Here is a 20,353-nt window from a genome sequence, read left to right as displayed (position 1 = left end):
TGAAAATGTACCGGGCTTTTAGCGAATTACATCTTAATGAGGTGGAGCAAACTTTAAACGAACTGCCGAACAAAATGAAGGCTCACATTTTCTCAGCTCTGTTCTCATTCATGACTTTGCAAATCAAACCAAGCTAATAATGAGGAACACTCTGTCAGAACACTGTATAGCAATAGCATTAAAATGGCAAAATCACAACATTTTCATCTTGTTGTCATTTTGTTAATGCAGAAGGAACAAAAGATATTCTGGGTGAGAAATGTCACTTGGGTAGGAAAATGGAACCTACAAATGAGAGCGCAAACAAAAGCAGAAGAGCGTAAATATTTGAGCAGTGACTCTCCAAGGTTCTAGCTTTGGGAATTCACCACTGTTGCCTACGGGATGATGCCAGCACAGTTCCACAATGCCTCTAGAGGGGGGAACTGAGGACAATGACAACACCTTTAGTGCTTTGATTCTTTTAAAAGAGGATTTTGTGAGTTTGATCAGCAATGCAGAGTTGTGCCAGTCTTACCAGGTTACTCTGCATCGATTGCCTCTCATGACACGACAGTTTGACAATGCAAAAAGCATTTTGATGTCTGACTTTGCAGGGAAAATCCGTGCTGTGGTGGATTTATTTCTATAGATATTTATAATCTTTCTATATAAATTTTTAAATAAAGAAAAAACTGGAGAGAAAGAGCAAGTCTGTGAGTTCAGCAAGTGTCGATAACTAAGTGGTGTGTTATATGTGACACTGCAGATTATATCTGTCTATCATGTGCGAACAATTCTGTGAGGCAGGTAGGGGACAGTGTGAGGTCAGTTGGCCTTATCATGGCAGGGCTTATCCAGTGACCTAGAGTATTGAGTTGATTCAGTCTACCTCCTTTTGGGTTGGTTAAAACTATTAATGGTTTCTTTTTCCTCTTACTCCCCAAAACCCTGTCCAGACCTAAGAACTCCTGTCTTATTCCCCTTGACCATTACCTACAAGCCCATGTTTGAGCTACCTTTGCTTACCTGTCTAGCCAAGTAACCTACTTTCAGTTCATCGCCATAACTCCAAAATGGGGAAGACTTCTCCCCAGTAAATTATATGTTCCTTCTCCCAACCATGTACCATCTGGTTCTGTTTTGCTATCCCAATGCAATTCTCACAAGTGCATATTTGGACTTTGACAGATGATACAAATTTGCTTTGATTTTTGTTTCTAGTGACGTCCTTTTAGTCAGAGTTTTTTAACCTGCAGGATAGCCAGCATCATACAGCTAAATGATTTAATCAATGAAATTGACATAATTGAGCTGTGAATATTACATCAATGTTTAATTTACATATTCCATTGATGCAAGTTTGTTCCCATACCTCGTTTAGAACCTATAGGAGCCTCCTTCAACCCTATGGTGTTTAGATCATTATTTGATTGGTTCTTCAACAGTGAATGATAAAGCCTAACGATCTTTTGATAATGTAGTAAAAAGATGCAGTAAATTCCTCAAGAAGTACTACTGTTGTGCGTCCATTGCTCCATAAAAATGTCCGTGTTATACGCACACTGTGCCGCATATCTCTGGGCTCCTGAAGAGAAACTGCAAATCATTTAGAACCACAACTTCAGCAATGGAGGTTTTGACAGCCTGAATAGTATGACAGCAGTGTGCATCTGCCAGTGCTGGCCTGTGGTGATGTTGCATAGCATTGTCAGTATCCCTGTACAATACACTTACATCCAGCCAAATCCAACCCAGCAATGCAATGGCGGAAGGTCACGTCAATGTTACGAACATCTTGAGGAACCTGGCAGGGCTGTCAATCTGCAAAATTGGCAGCCAGACCAGTTTCCTTAGTCGCCTGTAGCAGCTTCCATTATTTAGAGGGTCCAGTTCAATACCCCAGTACTTCTTCCAATAGAAAGAATATGCCAGCAGATGTTAGATCTTCACCAGCCATGTATGTGAAACCACAACATGTTTGTTATGACCCTAACTGTATCTAAAGCTCATTATTTATCGAATTATCAAAGTAAAAATGTTCACTTTTGGAAAACTTCAAGACAAGTAGGGCTTTAATGTATTTTTTTAACTGTACACAGTACAGTACATGGTTAACAAATCCACATTTCTTTCAGACCAAGGTCCTGCATAAATTAGCACAAGACTAACACAGTATGACAACGCAGAGTGTATAGTGTGAAATCTATGCAAACACTTCAGGACAGTGCAAAAAGACGACATCTGACACAAACAGCATATTAAACCAAATAGTAATAAGGGCCAGTTTGTTGATTGTGCTAAATTTTTATTGTGTGAAATAATGAGAAACACGTGTAGAAAAATATGATCGTTATTCACTGAGGTTGCAATAAGATAATCCGGAGTAGTCAATTATAAATAGTTAATAATGTACGGTGTGAATGAGTTTGTGTGTGCATGTCTGTATGCTGTGCATGGTATCAGAGTAGTCCCTGAGAGTTCAGTAGTCTGACAGCATGGGGGCGGAAACTGTTTCTGAGTCTGGTTGTGAAGGTCTGAATACTCTGTTACTTTTTTCCAGAAGGTAGAAGGATGAAAAGATAATGTGAGAGTTGAGTGGGGTCATCCACAATGTCGGTGGCTTTGTGGGTGCAGCGTGTGGTCTGAATGTCCATGATGGAGGGGCAAGAAACTCCAATGATCTTCTCTGTTGTCCTCACTATCGCTGTAGGGTCTTGCGATTTGCAGTGATGCACTTCCCAAACTAGACTGTGATACAGCTGCTGTCATGAATCCGGGCATGAGGCACGATGCAGGCTGAACAGAAATTCGGACGACCCACTTGTGGCTCACCGAGACAGAAGGGGTTTATTTAACAAAACAGAATACACTACAAACAAAAGCAGACTTCGAGGGGTCAGAACTAAAAGGGGTAAGCAAAAACTAATTTCCAAACAGGTCAGGGCAACAAAGGGCAGGTAGGCTATAAATAACAAAACATCAAACTACATACATCTACAGAAAAACTTCAACAAACATTACTTCACTGACATCAAACAATGAACCACTAGGGACTAAAACTCAGGCAGGAACTTAAATACAAAACACTGAACGGGGTAATGACAAGCAGGAGTGAGACAGACAATTAACCAATCGGGGAAGGTGCAGGACAATGAGGAATCAGGAAAACACACAAAGACAGGCAACAGGTAAAGTTAATAAACTAAAACATGAAACTCAATCTAGAATCAGAATCTAACAATGGGGAAAACTGACAGGAAAAAACACAATCAAGGGCAAAAACCTAAACTGAATACAAATGAAAACACAGGGACTAGAAAACTGATACACTTGAAACACAAGGGAACAAAATCTACAAAAACAGAGGAGGTGGGATTTGAACATAAGACAGGAAGGATCACAAGCAGCCACATGCTAAATGTGTTGAGCCACGTGGCCAACAGAGAATTGGGAAAAACACAAAGACTGACAATAGTAGCGACGGGATGACCAGCAATGCCTGCTGGCCAAACAGGGAAGGGACACAGAGTGGAACAACAGGAGCTGACCCTGACAGCTGCTCAAAATGCTCTCAATATTTCCCCTATTGTGAGGATGGCTGATGGGAGGTGGGCTCTTCTCAGCTTCTGCAAAGCTGCTGTGCTTTGTTGACTATGGAACTGGGGTTGAGGGACCAGGTGAGGTTCCTTGTTGTGTTTATTACATTATATTGTAACATTCAGAATAAACACTTTCTTTGGCATGGAAAAGAAAAGCAAAGCAGTAATTCCTGCAGAATTATGTTCATTTACCAGCTTCCATAAAAAAATCATTCATTTGAAAGAAAGCTTAAGATGAAGCAAAATTAAAATGGCCAAAATAGGCACTGTAAAAACATAAAATATTAATATGCTACAGCATCTAGGAAGGATGGGTTTCATTCTGAGAATGTGTTTTTTCCCCCTGTTGTTCGGAATTATGAGGCCCACTTGGTATCACATCAGTCACAAACGTTCTTCCGTTGTACTCAAAAATGAGCTACGGCTCCCTCGTTGGGTTGTTAATGCAAAGACAGCCAGAGCAAGATCAAGCTGAGGGAGCTGCCAAGGAGCAAAAGAGGTCTGAGCACGTTCAGCACATAGCATGGAGTGACAGAGAGCTGTGAATGGAACACAGTCATAGTATTAAACTGTTAAATAAGCCCTGAGTTAGTTGATGTAGATTTGAAGTCTTCATCATACAGAACTATTTTTACAAAGTAAGGCATTAATTCCTAACCTCGTACTGAGATAATCAAGCCATCTTTTAACCACTTGGTCGGGGTCACAGAGGAGGCCTGTAGACTATCCCAGATATCACTGGGTACAAGGCTGAGGTACAACCTAGACAGGACGCCAGTCCACTGGAGGGCACATACGTAAACACAATTTGCTTGACTGCATGTCAAGGAGACCTTCACATCCATTGCTATCAGAAGGCTCCTTTGTTCCACCACATTTAACAAAATATGCATTTCCATAGCTACCTGACACAATTTGTAGGAGCAGAATGCGTATTAACAGGGCAGCTGTGCCGCCTGAGGGAAGTGAGCGTAAAGGAATAAAGTTAAACTGCTCGCCATAGTTTCTGGCCACTCACACCCACTTTGACACCCAGAAGGAGCTTTCAAAGGTCAGGTAAAGTCTCATGGTTCCATGAGTTCAGGAACAGAGGGAGTTGTTCAGTGAAAATAATGCTATTATACTACTCACCATGTAAATTCTAGTTAACTCAACAGCTGCTCATAAGCATTTGAGAAGCAAAAATTAGTCAATATTTTCCGTAAATGACTGCTAAGGGCACCCTTATTTATGCTAATATAAGAACAACATTTCATTAATACAATTAGTAGATCCAAAAAAAAAAAAAACTTTGATCCTCCTTGTATAATTTCTGCATATAAATAAAAATTTGATAGCTTAGCAATTGCCCTTTGATGTCATTAAGCTCTCTATGAGTATTAATCACCCAGTAAACATCTGATTAATATGCTAGTCAATCCAGTATGGTGCCAGAGTGATATAAATAATTGTCTTCCAAGTACAGCTCAAAAGTGTCTGTGTGTGTCATAAAGCAAGGCAGGTTTCTCTTTCAGCAAAAGAAGACACTGCTTTGCTTGAAGTTTTACATTTAAATTTTTCAAAAAATAAAAAATCATCATGGAACAAAATCTTCGATAAATTGCACCTTAGCTTGGTTTGTCATCACTAACTTAAAAACATGATTAATTTCAGTATTATTCCCCTTTTATATATCTATCTTCTTTCATTTATTACCATTTTCAGAACTGTCTGATCTACTGTTACCATTTGCACTTTGTCGATGTGTCTCTTGCCTTGTCAGTTTGTCCTGTGTCGTATTATCTGTATTTTTTATATAGAATGTCTATTCAAACTCAATCTAAATTTTGTAATCTAGATTAAACATTTTAATTGGAGGGTACACACACCAGTAAGCGAGAAATGGTATTTCGGTTCTCATGTATGTCTTGCACATAAAATGTGAATTGACAATAAAATATCTCTGAACCTTGAACTTTTTTTTGAATGAAGTTAAAATATAGAAGCAATTAAGAGGCTTGCTGCTCATTCTCTGAACTAAAGTAATAATGCATGTTTCATCATGAAAATAAATGTATAAATAGTCCGTTATCAGGAATATCCAGGCGTCCTCACTCAGACAGGTGTTCATCAAGCATTACCTTTTGTCTTCAAACAATGCAGGCTCCATGACGCAGTTTGGGGGAAGTGGTGACGTCTGCTGAAATGAATGCTCTCTTTTTGCTTGTAGGTACTCTGTGCGTCTGGTTGCCGTGTTCAATGAAATAAGTGGCAGAATTACACTTACATCTCATATTCTCAGGAGCACCCAGCAGAGGCCTAGGATCACACCTCTTACTCAGAATGAGCAACATTGCTGACTAAGCGGGTCAAGAACTCAGGAGCTTTTGGTTTATTCAGACTTTAAAAAATCAATGGAGACAATTAACCTTTTATTTTTCTCATAATAGAAAAGCCATTTGATTTAAAAAAAAAAATAATGCAAAACTACGTACTATTCATTTCAAGTATTTGCTTTATCTAACTTAGCTGCAAATCATGTAGCCGAGATTTTTTAGCTACACTGCTAATTTATAAGTTACCAAATTAGCATATGCCATTATGGTGGAATTTCGGAAGTAGAGCCATAATGGTTAATTTGGGTGATGTTTACCTCATTTTCTCTGCCCTGGTTCCAATGTATAAAACCTAATCAATTTACTACAACATAGGGCAAATCCTATGAAAAAAAGGCAGACTGTTTCGTAGCTTTTATGGACGGGGAATGTAATACATACCTAATTTATCATTTTCTAGTTATGTATGGCACTTTCATTTCTTATATTAAAGTCATGGCTTCAAAGAAATGGATTTAAAGGTGTGATTTATTTCATATGGCCCCAAGCCCACTAATATTCAGTGTGCATGTGTGTGTGTTTGTGTGTGTAGTTTATATGTCCAAGATCACAGTGCACTACCTACAGTGACATTTGTTTCGTAATTCTTCATCACTTTGTCAACTTTCTGTCTACAAATGTCTTTCTGACCTGTCACCACCTGTTGGTAAGGCTGTGTTTTAGTAAGCAAACAATCTGGAAATACTGAAATTCCTCTCTACTGTATATTTAAACAGATTTATTGAATGAAGTTAAAGTGATACATTTCCAAACCCTTCTTGACGTGAGTGAGCAGCTGTATTGGGACGTTGAACCAATGTGTGACCTGAAGGAAGCAATTAGTATCTGCAGAGAAACCTCCTCACAGGGGTTGGTATGCCTCCACTGTGCCTTCATGGAAATTAAATATCATCTTCAGGCTAAAATAGATGGACATATTTGGCAAATTAATCTGTAATCTTAGCAAGCTTCATAGGTAAATCTTGAATTATATAGCCAGACCATTAATGGCTAAATCTACTGAATTCCGAAAATATTTCGCAACATATAAATGTATATATCACGTTACAAATCATAATTTATTCAATATGCAATATGTTTGCAATATAAAACAATTCTAAAATTCTCAGCAGGAACTATTTAAACTGATCATATACATACATATGAGAATCAAGTATATATCTTTAAACAAACAGAATAATTTTTCTTTCATATTCAAGTCCCATTTGGATTTGTTTTCACTTGTGCATGGAAACAGATTCAATATAAAACAAACAAGAAACAACCTGAATTTTTCCTTTTCATCTATTCAAAATGTGCATCAAGCCACTTTCTCTTCCTCTGTTACCTTTGAGTAGTTTAGCATAACTATTTTCTATCAGTAAATGTAATGTCTTAAAACTGCTTAATATAAATATATATGTATTTCAATAAACTATGAAATATCATTTATTGTAAATATTTATATAGGCGTTAAATTTAAAGTTCACAGTTTCACATTTTATTTCACAGGTTCAGCCCCCCCCCCCCCCCCCCCCCCAATCCATGTCCCCCACTTTTGAGGGGAAGAAATTAACACAACTTTGTTAAGTAGCATCCCTAAATAGGGTTAAAATACGGTGATGTTTCTGCTGATTAAATTGTGTCGACCACAATTCACAGCATGTGTTTGCTGCAGGTAGGAATCCCCTCAGACATATGCGCATCCCCTTGCCTGTACACTTGCATTCCCACTGCTCCTTTTATTTCGTTTGTTGGCAGACAGAGTAAATTGCATGCATTCATATTATGCCATACATTGCTTTAATATTATTCACTTCCACAATGGCGTACTGACTTAACGTAGAGCAAATAACAGACACAGATGTCACTTTCTAAAACATTCGATTCAAAAACATCTATACTTTATGCATTTGTAACTTTACGCATTCTGTTTGTATTCTGCCATTTTTGCATACTGAACAAGTCAAAAGCTGAGCTGCCCTAAACTGCGGACGATTCAGTTTTGTTCACACGGACCAAAGTGGTACGCAATACGTAAAGAAAGCAACCCGGGAAAAAAACAAAGATTTGCCACAACGTTTTGTCAAATAGTTACCAATGTAAGTAGACATAAACTATATATGGGTTTAATCTATACCAAGCCTATGCTGGATGCAGTTGTCAACATAATTTTCCCATATCTCTGATAGGCTAATTTATGTTACTGCAACAAAGAAAACGACTTAATCCCAGTCTGAGCTAATGTTAAATAATGTATATTAGAATAAAGCTATAAATCTATGAACGTGTCCTCACATAAAATGTAACGTTACAGTATACTGGGGGGTGAGTAAATTTAAACTTGCAACAAACTATAGAGAAATCTGTTATTTATGCTATTGCCCAGTAGGCCATTTCTGAGTGATTGGCAATTCCATACCAGACAACACTGTAACATTGTATGTATGTCGGTCAGTATCAATCAAAATGTTTAGTTGATTCAATCACGCTGAATGGTTCATCAAGCGTGGCTGGATGAGCTTAAGTGCTAAGACTTACTGTTTGTTCCCCCCCACTTCAAATATCTCTCCTCTCCCCCTGTTATTTCGTATCTCTTTATGATTCTGCTGCATTATGTTGAGTGTGTGGAAAACATGTTAAAGACACTCATGACATAGTTACAGAGCAGCGAAGAAGCTGCTCTGATGAAAAACAGAAATTTATGTTAGCTCACAAATTCAGAAATAGTGTTTCAAAAGATTTTATTTTTGTTTTTGCCTTGTATCTTAATAACTGGTTGTACATATTATTTCCAGTTCCTAACAGGGGGGCAGTGAGTGGGTCAGCAGGCTAGGTTTTTGTGCCTATGATCAGAAGATCATCTGTTTGAGTCCTGGCCTCAACAGTATGGCCACATGTTCATTGGCCAAAGCCCTGACTCCTCAGTTTCAGGGACACTGTACATTAGCTGCCGCTGTGCTGTTACTCCCGAGCCGAGGACAGCAAGATGGGCTCGGAAAAATGAAGCATTCCAGTATGCCTGTACTTCTGCAAATGGGCAATAAAGCATGTTTGTCATATAGTGCGGCAAGATGGAGAATATGGAGTCTGGCATGGGGGCAAACAAAAGTGGATTTATTAAAGGCATGAAGAAAACCAGATCATGGGGTGGTCGAAAGAGAGAGGATATGGACCTGAACACATGACACGATGCAACACAACGTTAATGACGGACCTGAGATTCACAGGACAGGGAAGCACTTATATACAGGGATAACGAGGGGCGATAACAAGAGGCAGGTGGAGTGGATCACATGCTAGAACAAGAGGTAAGATGAATGAGCAGTAAGTGTGGCTTGTTAGAGCTATACCATGGAGGACTTGACGGTAAACCCCCCCCCTCCGGGCATGTACGACTCACCGGAGAGGGATCTAAGGAGCCATACAATGGGACGGATGGACAGGTCAAGACACCGGACGAGACAGGGGCCACTGGACAGACCGACCATACTCAACACCAGGGGAAACACCAATGATATGGGACAGAGTATAATGGAAAATGAAATCACAATTCAGGCAGGGGCCAAAACACCATACTAGGGTAGACGATGGCATTGCTCATACAGTAGCCAGCCCAAGTACGACAAGAGATACAGCAGATACACAGGACCAGACAGGACAGAAATGGATGAAACATCTGACATATCACCCCACTGGACATGAGACCAGACAGGGCACTGCTAGGGAGACTGGACAACAGGGGCCAGATGAGGGACAATAAATAGGACAACATACATGACACACACCAAGACAGATCTGACAGGTACTAGTAGGAGCTACAGAAGACAGTCGTTATGGTAGACGAAGGGTTAGGCTACACATGAGGACTTAAGGAAAGACAAAGTAGTGGGGAATGGGGCTGGGCCTAGGGGTCCTCTGGAGCCTGGGAAGCTGGGTGTTGACCCCGGCATGTGGGTCCTCCTGAGCTCCACCTCCTCTGGGCCAGAGGCCATCACGGAAATAGGCGCCAGGTCACAGACGGCTGAGGAATCTTCTGTTGGAGAGTCTAGGACTCCAGAGTCCAGGCCATTGCAGGGGCAAGCGGGACTGCTGGTGGCTGCAGAGCAGGGGGCCGATGAGGTGGGCACCGACAGGAGAGCAGGAGCTACCGAGCAGAGCGAAGCTTCAGGAAATGAACAAAGCTGGTGCAGGAGGCACCGGGCGGTGGGTGGGGACCTATAGCTGCGGGTAGGAACCATTGGAGATGGGCAGAGAGCCTGGGGAAACAGGTGAAGCTAGGAAGTTGGGCACTTCTGGAAGCAGGAGACACTTGAGCACTTCCGGAAGCACCTGCGTGAGGGCTCGTGGCAGGGCAGCCTCCTCTTGGCCAGGTTCCCACAGCTGAAGGGCCTCTTCCAGGCTGGCGTCCCATGGATGAGCGGCCTCTTCCAGGCTGGGTCTTTCCAGAGCAAGCAGGGGTTGGCATCTGACTGGTCCAGCCCGCTGCTCCACAGCCGTCCGCACTGCGGTCAACAAGCGCTTAATCTGCGGTTAACAATAAACGACAGTAACAAGGTGGTGTGAGCCTCGTGCAGGGCTTACTGGCAGTTCAGAGGTGAGTGATCGCCTCGGGACTCCTCCAGGTAGCCAGGTTGCACCAAAAATCTTGGATGGCCGCCAAGAGGGAGCAGAAGATCTCCTTAGACAGAGAATCTCTTTTCAGATATTCCAGGAGAGGTACACGAGGTTTGCAGGACGCTGGGTGAAGGACAGTGTGAAAACCGAAACTATCCAGTTGGCAGTAGCAAGTGACGTCGCCAGCGAGGTTCATCATTCTGTCATGTAGCAAGGGAGGATCAAAAGCAAGAGGATATGGACCTGACACACATGACATGACGCAACATAATGATGGACCTCAGATTCACAGGATAGGGATGCTCTTATATACAGGGATAATGAGGCAGCGGCAGTGGACCACATGAAGACTGGAACAAGAGGTATGACAAATGAGCAGCATCCATGGAGGAGACAGGAAGATCTGGCAGGGCAGGGCGTGACAAAAAAATTAAGGAAAAAAAATATCTGTTAAAGATTTTCCCATTAACCCCTAAGATCTTTCTCAAAATGAAATTTTGATTGAAGAATGGTACATATTCCGTGAAAGCATGTATGAAAAAGTAAAGGAGTACACATAATGTTTTTCTTGAATGTACTCAGAATTCAGAGAGTATGGTGCATCACCAAAAACATGCAGATAAATTAGGATGCGCAAAAATATTGTTTCAATGTATATAACTGTACTGGCTGAGAGCTAGAACTTTCCAGCCCAGGGGCAAGGTCTACTACTGCCCCGACATACACAAAGCTGCATATAGTCACATAAGATCAAGGCTCCCTCAAGGTCTATGCCCAGGGCAACATACAGGGTTATGCCCTCCTACCAACTCCAAGTGATGACAAACTGTTTGGATAACAGAAGACCTGATTTGAGTCGTCTGACTAAATCATCCTACTTAGTTTGGCATTCTGGGAATGGTGTTTTTCATTGAGTTTTCTTTTTCTTTTCTATGAACATGATTTTATCATTCTTATCCAGTCTACTTTACTGGTTGATAGACATACAGTATATTTTAATGTGTTTTTCTTTTGTCTGCCAACAAGGTGAAGATTTTGAGAGTTATTTCAAAGGTACCTGGCATCCGAAGATTTCCCTGACATCATTTTGTGTCTTTTATATGAATGACTTTATGGCACTGTTGCCTCACAACTCTGGGACCCGGGTTCAAGTCTCCGCCCGGGTCATATGTGTGAGGAGTTTGCATGTTCTCCCCATGTCGTCGTGGGGTTTCCTCCAGGTGCTCCGGTTTCCCCCCATGGTCCAAAGTGTGTCCAAATGTGTGTGTGTGTGTCCCTGTTATGAAATAGAAATGCATTCCATGGTTAAATAAAAACAGCTCTCTATTACACATCAGACTAAAGCAAAGGTACAGTCATTGAGCAAAAACAGGACAGTTTACAAATGTCTGAGAAATGGATACTTTTGACCCAGTGATAAAGCACCAGGTCCCGCATTGTGAGTGTTTAGAATATTTCAAAAGAAAATATTCTAGTTATCATCTTAAGGTGGAGCAAATATCAATTGTTATATTTGATGATTTCAACAAAGTACCGATTTGAAAATGTGCTTTGACCTTGCCTTTACTGTCTCATCTCCTGATCAGCCCCCGTTTCACTGTTGGAACTGCTGTTTCAGCTCCCAGGGTAGGGGGGAACTGGCTTAGCTTTACACTATGTATTCCTGATTTGAGCATAATTACGGAAAAAATAATTAGTCCCCCACAAAGTATAGGATTCCCATTAACACCAGCAATTTAGGTATTGATCTGAAATAGGCCATTTAAATATTTCGCATGCTTTAATAAAAGAAGTTGCATAGCATTCTATGGTGATGTATGGTAATTCCTCTCAGTTTCTCAGTCTCATTTAAAAGGAATGTGAACATAATGGTTCAGTGGGATCAATTATTCATCTCAACCAAGGATGATTATTATTATTATTATTTAAATAGTTGTTAAATTGGTTGATTGATTGATTGATTCATTCATTCATTCATTCATTTATATAACCCACAATTAATGAAATACCATTCATTCTTTGTTTGAAAGATATGACCATGAATTGCATAACAACTTCCATCTTCAAATTGGAGACGAATAGAGAATTTGTGTGAAAAGTGATGCAATATGATGAAAATGTGATGACCGCTCACTGTATGACACACAAGGGAGAATCATAGTTTGTTTTTTTCCGGGATTTGTTCCATATGGATCCATTAAGATTGTTACAATTAATCTTTGCTGATAGAATGAAGCTGAAGATTAATCTTTTTTTATGCAACATAAAAATTTGTTTGCAAATGGGGTCCATGTATTCAACTAAAATTTGCATCAGCAAAATGACCCTGATACATTTACACAAGCGTTCTGCATTTGCGGTAAATTATATGACTATGACAGTAGAGTCTTCATAAGTATTACAAAAATTGTGTTTCATTACATTATTTTATTTGGTGTGGAAAGAAGTGAAAGACAGGTAACATACTATTTTTGCATATGCAGTTTATTACATTAAATTATGCTCTTGGCAAAATTTGTGCATTCCCTATATTTCTGTAATTATCTAGCTGAGTGTGTTTTGAAGTGTTAGTAATGTGGAAGTAGAGATGTGTGTTTCACAAGTATAGCAAGTTATATTTTATACAAATCTATAGATATGCCAACTGAATGACTGAATTAACTAGCTGAATGAAATTTTGTGACATAGTAAAATCAAAGTAAACAATGAAAATAACAACATTAGCAGCAAAATACACCTGTCTTCCATAACCATTTGTGCAGTACAGAATCATAGTACCGTACAAAGCCTGGGGTCAGTTGAAGTCACAATCTGTACGTGATGCCAGTCCATCACTGGGCCTACACTCACGGGCAGTTTTTGTGGATCCAACCTACCTAAACTGCTTCTATTTAGTCTGTGGGGAGCTACCTACACATAGGGAGAACATAAACTTCACAAAAACTGCAGAGCCAGGGCAGGGATCAAACTCACACTCTGCAAACATAAGCTATGCCACCTGCTGTGTCGCTATATCAGCCAGAGTTAGAGAGGAATCAATAACAGTACACATCCTTCGCTGCTGTAGCAAAGACACACAAAAATACAGTTCATCTCAATATATTGTCAAATGTTATCAGTGCAAATCATTTGGTTCAGTTCTGCTTACGGAACACAACAACAAAGCATTTAAAGGCAGAGCTTTAGCCCAACTCAACACTGAATTACACTTCTGAAAGGTGTGAAAAACCACATTTGCAAATCAGCATCTCATCAACATAATGGGAAATGCAGGCACATGGGAGCTGAGAGTAAATGGCTCAATTGGATAGGAAGATGTGTCAATCATTTAATGGTAGAGAGCTATGTAAAAGATAAACATAAGCACAAAACATCTCATTTCATGGGTCAAGGGGAAAGAGACTTACCTGTGAAATGCATCAAAAATGTGAATAGCTGCAAATAGAGAATATTTGGTCTCAAAACACCTTACAGTCGAACTGTGTACTTGTATATGAGGGTATCGCAATCATCCTCCCCAAAGGTGAAACGTGTTGGAGACAGAATACATACCTTTCTAGCAGAGACTGTAGATAGGGGCCATGTCCTCATTTAAAGGGGTAGCTTGACACAGGATTTGCACATAAGGAAACAAGGTAAAAACCTGTTGGAGTTTCACACCACCTGCTGCAGGACACCATCTAGGGCAACATGTGTCTTTGGTTTCACTGACGAAACACACACAGCAATTTTCAGCGTTAGAACTACTTCCTGATCTGCCCTTGTTTTCAGCAAAAGTGCATGCATACTGTGGTAGCATACAGGAAAACCGCAGGGCATCACAATAAACTAAACACGTTCACAAGGCAGGTGACTAACAATGAATAACTCTTCTTACACCATCACTGTGTAAGCAAGCTGAGACCATTATTCCTCATTACCACAAGAATTCCCTACTGTCCACAATATTACAATCACTTCTGTAGCCTCACCAGTTTCAAAAAATAATACCATTGCACCTAATACAGTTTTTCCAAATAAGGATAATCCTTGTAATGTGCTTGTCAGTAAATGTCTTCATAATTGATGCTAAATACATTTTGTGTCAAACCTAAATATAACCCAAACTAGAACTCTAATCTTAATATAATACAGAGTCCTTCAATACCAGACTTGGGCAGTGTCACACTAAAATAATATGATCCCTAGCTGTTGGTGGACATTTCATTTATAATACTCCATTATCTTGCTTTTGTGATACCATAGAATATATGAAATTAAATATTCATATGCAAGATTAACATAGCAAACATTAAAGCATGATGTTGATTAATAGGCACATGAAGCCTTTAAAAATTCCAGATGTTTCCCACATGTCTATATCATGATGTCATTAAGTTGCCGTCAAATTGTTGTTGGTTAGATGTCACTTATGCAAAACATTTGCCCTGTTTATTGCTCTAACCATTAGCCTCTGGAACACGTAAATTTGCTTAGTCAACCTTATGGTGTTTGATGATCTGACATCGTGTTAATGTCATCTGTGACCAGAGTTTGCCTCCCCAGTCGCCCACTCATAAAGAGGTCAGGGCCGTGATTCATGGGCACTCGAGCTCACCGTGAACAGCTGAATGAAAGCTGGAGAGTCGGTCTCTGCTGTTGCCTCTCTGTGCCTGCAAAGTCATGGTGTACTCATTTAATCATCTCGCCCACTATTCTCAACTGCCAGCTGCGAGCTGGAGCACATTTTACACAACTATTCAAGATTAGATTAATGTCATACATGGATGTGCATGCGTACGGAGCCATGACTGAAAAGAGGCTCAATGTCAGGATGCTATTTCAGGCCCTCTGTTTCGGATGCCATAAAAGTGCTTTTCAATTACTTTAAAAGGCATTTTCAGGAAAAGAGCTTTACCCATATATATACAGTTGGTTACGTAAAAATGAAAATTACACTTGCAATCAAGGGAGGTGATCAGTCTGTACAGAAGACAATACATTTAAAATGAAGGTCTTGAATGGGAAAAAATTAAAGAATGTTTACCTTTTAGGATTTTTTGGGCTGATTTTAATGTTTATCTCTTGCATATTTACATTGTACTCGTAATACTTGCTTCCTGCTAATCCCTGTCTAGATAAGCAGCCATAGTATGGATGGATGGATGAATGGACAGATGAATAAACGACTGGATGGATATATGGGAGTGCAACATTTGGCACCACATGCAACATGCAAACCTTTTTTTCCCCAAAAATAAAAGTGATAAAGTTTAATAGTTTCATCTATCTACATATATTTCAATGATTTCTGAGTATTACCACACTCGGCAGAAAGGAAATCACAAACACATCGTATGAAAAACTCAAGATAAGTGAGGGTTAGGCCAATGAATGTTCTAACATACCAATGGAGCACAGCATGAAGTCTGGGTGTGATTTAACACACTACACTCCCACTTCCTAAAAGTTCACGTTGTATGAGCTGCTCAATTAGACGACCGTCAAATGGAGCATTTGCTCTGTGTGATGTGTGCCAAAAGTCAAGTGACACGGTGCTGCTGCTGTCTAATTGGATGTGCAGGCTGAGTTTACTGAGTTTACTAAAGTGATATCATCATTTGTTAATGCATGCATACAATTCTCAGTGGCCTTGTTATTGCTAGTGTCAGATGTGGTAGATCCAGCACCTCAAAAACAGCCACCATTCTGGGATTTTCACAAACTACAGTGTTTAAAGAGAACATCCAGTCAATGGCATTTCTGTGGTCAAAAACACTTTGTTAATAAGAGAGGTCAGACGAGAACAGCCAGAGTCATTAAAGCTAACAGGAAGGCCTCAAGTGCAAAATAACAGCTCAGTGCGGTGATGGAGTGTAGAAAGTCTTCTCTGAATGCACAACTCATCTACCCTTGAAAGCAGTTCTGAAGGCAAAAATGGGTTCTGCCCAACACTAGCTAGGTGTACTTAATAATATATAGTTTTCTTTTTTTTTTTAACAGCAAAAATACATCTTTAGGACCACACGGGGAACACAGACTACCTGTAGATAGCAAAACATGGAAAAAAGTCTCTAGGTATTGTACTTTTGTTTGTTTGTATGTCTGTATTAGATGTATTCTAAGTCTCAAAAGTGCAATGATAGTTACCAGGTGGGAACCATCTACAGAATATAGATTGTTTCAAATTATAGCTAGTGCTAAGATCAGAATTATGAATTTAACCATATTTCTCAATAGCACTTATGCAAGGTTGCTAAAGATCATGCTTGCATGCATGGCATGATGGACTGGTGCCAGCCGTGTACATAATGCAAATAGTTACTTGCATTGTCACATATTGCGCTGTTAGTGTGGTTACCATAATGATACATGTAGTGTTTCACCTTAGGTGTTATATAGTGTGTGTGTTGTTAGGACAGTCAGGGTGGTCAGCACAGTAGGTTAGAGTTGTCGCATGTGTTTGGTCCTTTTAAGAACTACAATAAAAGAGCCAACCTGTCTGAAACCATTCCACTTCATATCATTCGTGCTGCTACGATGCCTGGGTCTGCCAAATGGCACAATATTATTCCATTAAAAACCTAAAATTAGTTACATCACAAGCGCTGGGGTAGTTTGGGAATCCTACAGACTATTTACAAGGTATATACATACATGTAAATGCGTGTGCATGTATTTTCAGACATTCAGAGATTGAAAATCTCATTCCAGCCAGCTGACCAAAGTTGGCAACCCTGCTTACGTTTTAGGAAAATAAAATGCCTTCACCAGATATAGAGCCTCCAGTTATGCAGTTGTACTCCAGAATGACATTTCCATTTACTGATGTGACCTTGGAGCAGAACTTTTAAAAATACAGGAAAAAGAATGGAATGCATTATATTCCATTTTTCATTTCTAAAACCTTGTTTTTTTCTTCTTATTATTTTTTGATTCAGCTATTTCATTGCAAGGATCATTATTTTAGACTTCTATACCTAAGCACCTCCGAAGACTTAACAAAAAACATCTGAACTCCCTGTGCCTCTTGCCAGCTTTGGTTAGCCAATATGATGGATTGCCCATTATACAGCCTATTTCATCTGATCCGCTTTTCTAAACTGTATTTTCTGAGCCATTTTACTTGAAGCATCCATTTTTGCAAGACATAGTTATCCATCAGGGATGTAGTGAGCAACACCAGGCCGTGGCTTACCTCGCAGGAAAGCATCTGTGACGTATTAAATGACCAAAATCCACCAAGGCATTGGTATATCCTGAGATTGATTTGACTTTTTGTATCTGTCAGTCTGAAAAAAACAACATAGATCTCCCTGATTCCATTAAAGTTGTCCATCACTATAATTCCCTGTTAATAAAGCACTTAATCTTGCTTTGTGACAATCAAGGCAAGTTCCTAATAAAAAAAAAAACAAGAAGATCAAAGGAGGAAACCTAAAGTGCTGGATCTTGATGGAGCAATTCTGTCATGGAACATGACAGCAGAATAATAGGTATGTTTAGAAACTAAAATGATTACTTGAAGTTTCCCTCCGTGATGTCTGACATCTCCATTACAATGTTTATGAGTATTTAACATTGTATACTATTAGCATATGTGAAGTAAATGTGGTCCGTGAATTTTGTACAATATAAATAAATATTAAAATTGGAGTCTGGATTGCCTGTGTCTATGGGTTTATGGAACAACAACAACAGCATAATAATAATAATAATAGTGATAATAATGATAATAATAATAATATTTATATTTATATTAATGTCATACATGCAAAACATACAACCACAAGAATATTTATATTAAAACTAATGCAACCTTGGATCTTACAGCAGCAGACAGGGAGAGCAGATATAAGAAACTGAAATATTTGGTTTCAGTTTGAGAACAAGTAGTCCATCTTCATAACTGATTGAGAGCAACAAGCATAGGTGGAATTTCAGACAAAACAGACAATTATAAGAAAAAGTATCTCAATGATAAGAAATCCAATATGTATTGAAGAGCTCGCTTGAGGCTGGCTTTTAAGGGGACCGATAGAACAAGTCAGTACTCTTCACAGAAGACCAGCAGCAGGCAGACTGTTGATTGATTACGATGTAGTATAACTGCAACATCTAAATCACCTACTAAAACAATTTGACTATGGAAATGTAGTCTCCAGGCAGTCATGCAGTTGTGCAGAAACAGACAACATGAAAGAAATAAATGGCAAAAGAATAAATAATAAAACAAATATGCCTGGACGATTTCAAATATCTAAGGAGCAGAAAGCAATGGAGAACAAATTATTTAAACATTCTTCGTGCTGATAACTTTTATATCAGAACGCGTTAGTTACCTATGCCTAAAATTGGAATCATAAACCCTTAAAATGCAGCCCATAACCCCTCCCCTCCATCTTTTACACAGTGACAGCTTACCCAAAGGATAATAAAATCGTGTCACTTGAAGAGAACAAAATATTAATTAAATTTGTTCCACTGACAGTTCTGGCTTTAATTCAAAACTTGATACAGCATATTGTTTGCAGAATTAAAGGTTGAATACTGTTGCAGCTTGTCATCATATTTACCAGGAAGTCATTTCCATAAGCTTGCATAATTTGCATGACACTGGGACATCTTCATTTTCTCTAAAAATATGGAATAATACATTAAAATTTAATATGCATACCTTTCAGTTATGTGGACACAAAGGTTAAAATGACTTGAATTGGACATTATTATTATTATTATTATTATTATTATTATTATTATTACTACTACTACTACTACTACTACTACTACTACTACTTGGTGACTAGCTTATGCATACTGTTTTTTATATTTTATTTTTCCTTGGTAGCAAGACCAAACTGACAGATTTCTTGTACTGGTATAATATGGTTGTATGTTTTGCATACATGTTAAACTTAAATGTAAGCTGCTCATTCATCTCAGCACAAGGTTATCATGCAATGGCACCAAGGCACTCCTTTAGCAATATAAGCATAAAAGGAGGACAGCGTCCATAGAAGAGTCGATGAAACGGGCTGAATATGTTAAGTAACTGCTTAATCAAAATCCCTGTCCTTGGCTGTTGGAGGGGAAGAACATGATAAATAACTGAAAAAGGGAAGCTATCTCTTGGGCTGGGGTCCAGAAGTGATGGCTACAGAGAGAGAGAGAGAGAGAGAGCGCCTTCACTCACCAAGGCCGCTCTCATCCTGATGACCTAGCCACCATACTTTCTGGTAGCGGAAGGGAGTAAAGCATGTCTTGGGTATGGGTGCTCAGCGTTCCTCATACTGGCTGCCATCCTCTTCAGAACTGCAGTTCTTTCAAACAAACACACAAACAAACAAAAAAAAATCTATAAATAAATTGCAATAAACAGACAAACAAACAAAAATGAACAAGTGAATGAATGAACGCGAAGATCACATGCCTGATGCCGTGCTTATTACGATATAGGACAGGATGACAGGATGGTACTTTTCTACATCTTAATATGCAACTTGAACATTACATGACATACAAACATCTGTGTCAATATAAACAAACCAGGGAGGCCCAGTATGACAGTGGTGCTACGCAAGATTATTTAATTCAAGATTCTTAAATTGTCACATGCATAGTCATACAGGTGCAACATGCAGTGAAATGTATCCTGAACCGCCTGACTGTGCAACTAGTAACAAAGTATATGAAAATAAATAAATGAAATTAAATTAAATAAAAAGGATACATAAATAAAAAAAATTAAATATAACTTTGAATATAATACAGATTTGACACAGATTTGCAGATGCAGTTATAAGTTACACAGTGATGTTTTTG

The sequence above is a fragment of the Brienomyrus brachyistius genome, chromosome 1, assembly GCF_023856365.1.
Source record: "Brienomyrus brachyistius isolate T26 chromosome 1, BBRACH_0.4, whole genome shotgun sequence".
Classification (NCBI taxonomy): domain Eukaryota; kingdom Metazoa; phylum Chordata; class Actinopteri; order Osteoglossiformes; family Mormyridae; genus Brienomyrus; species Brienomyrus brachyistius.
This window is presented reverse-complemented; position numbering follows the sequence as displayed.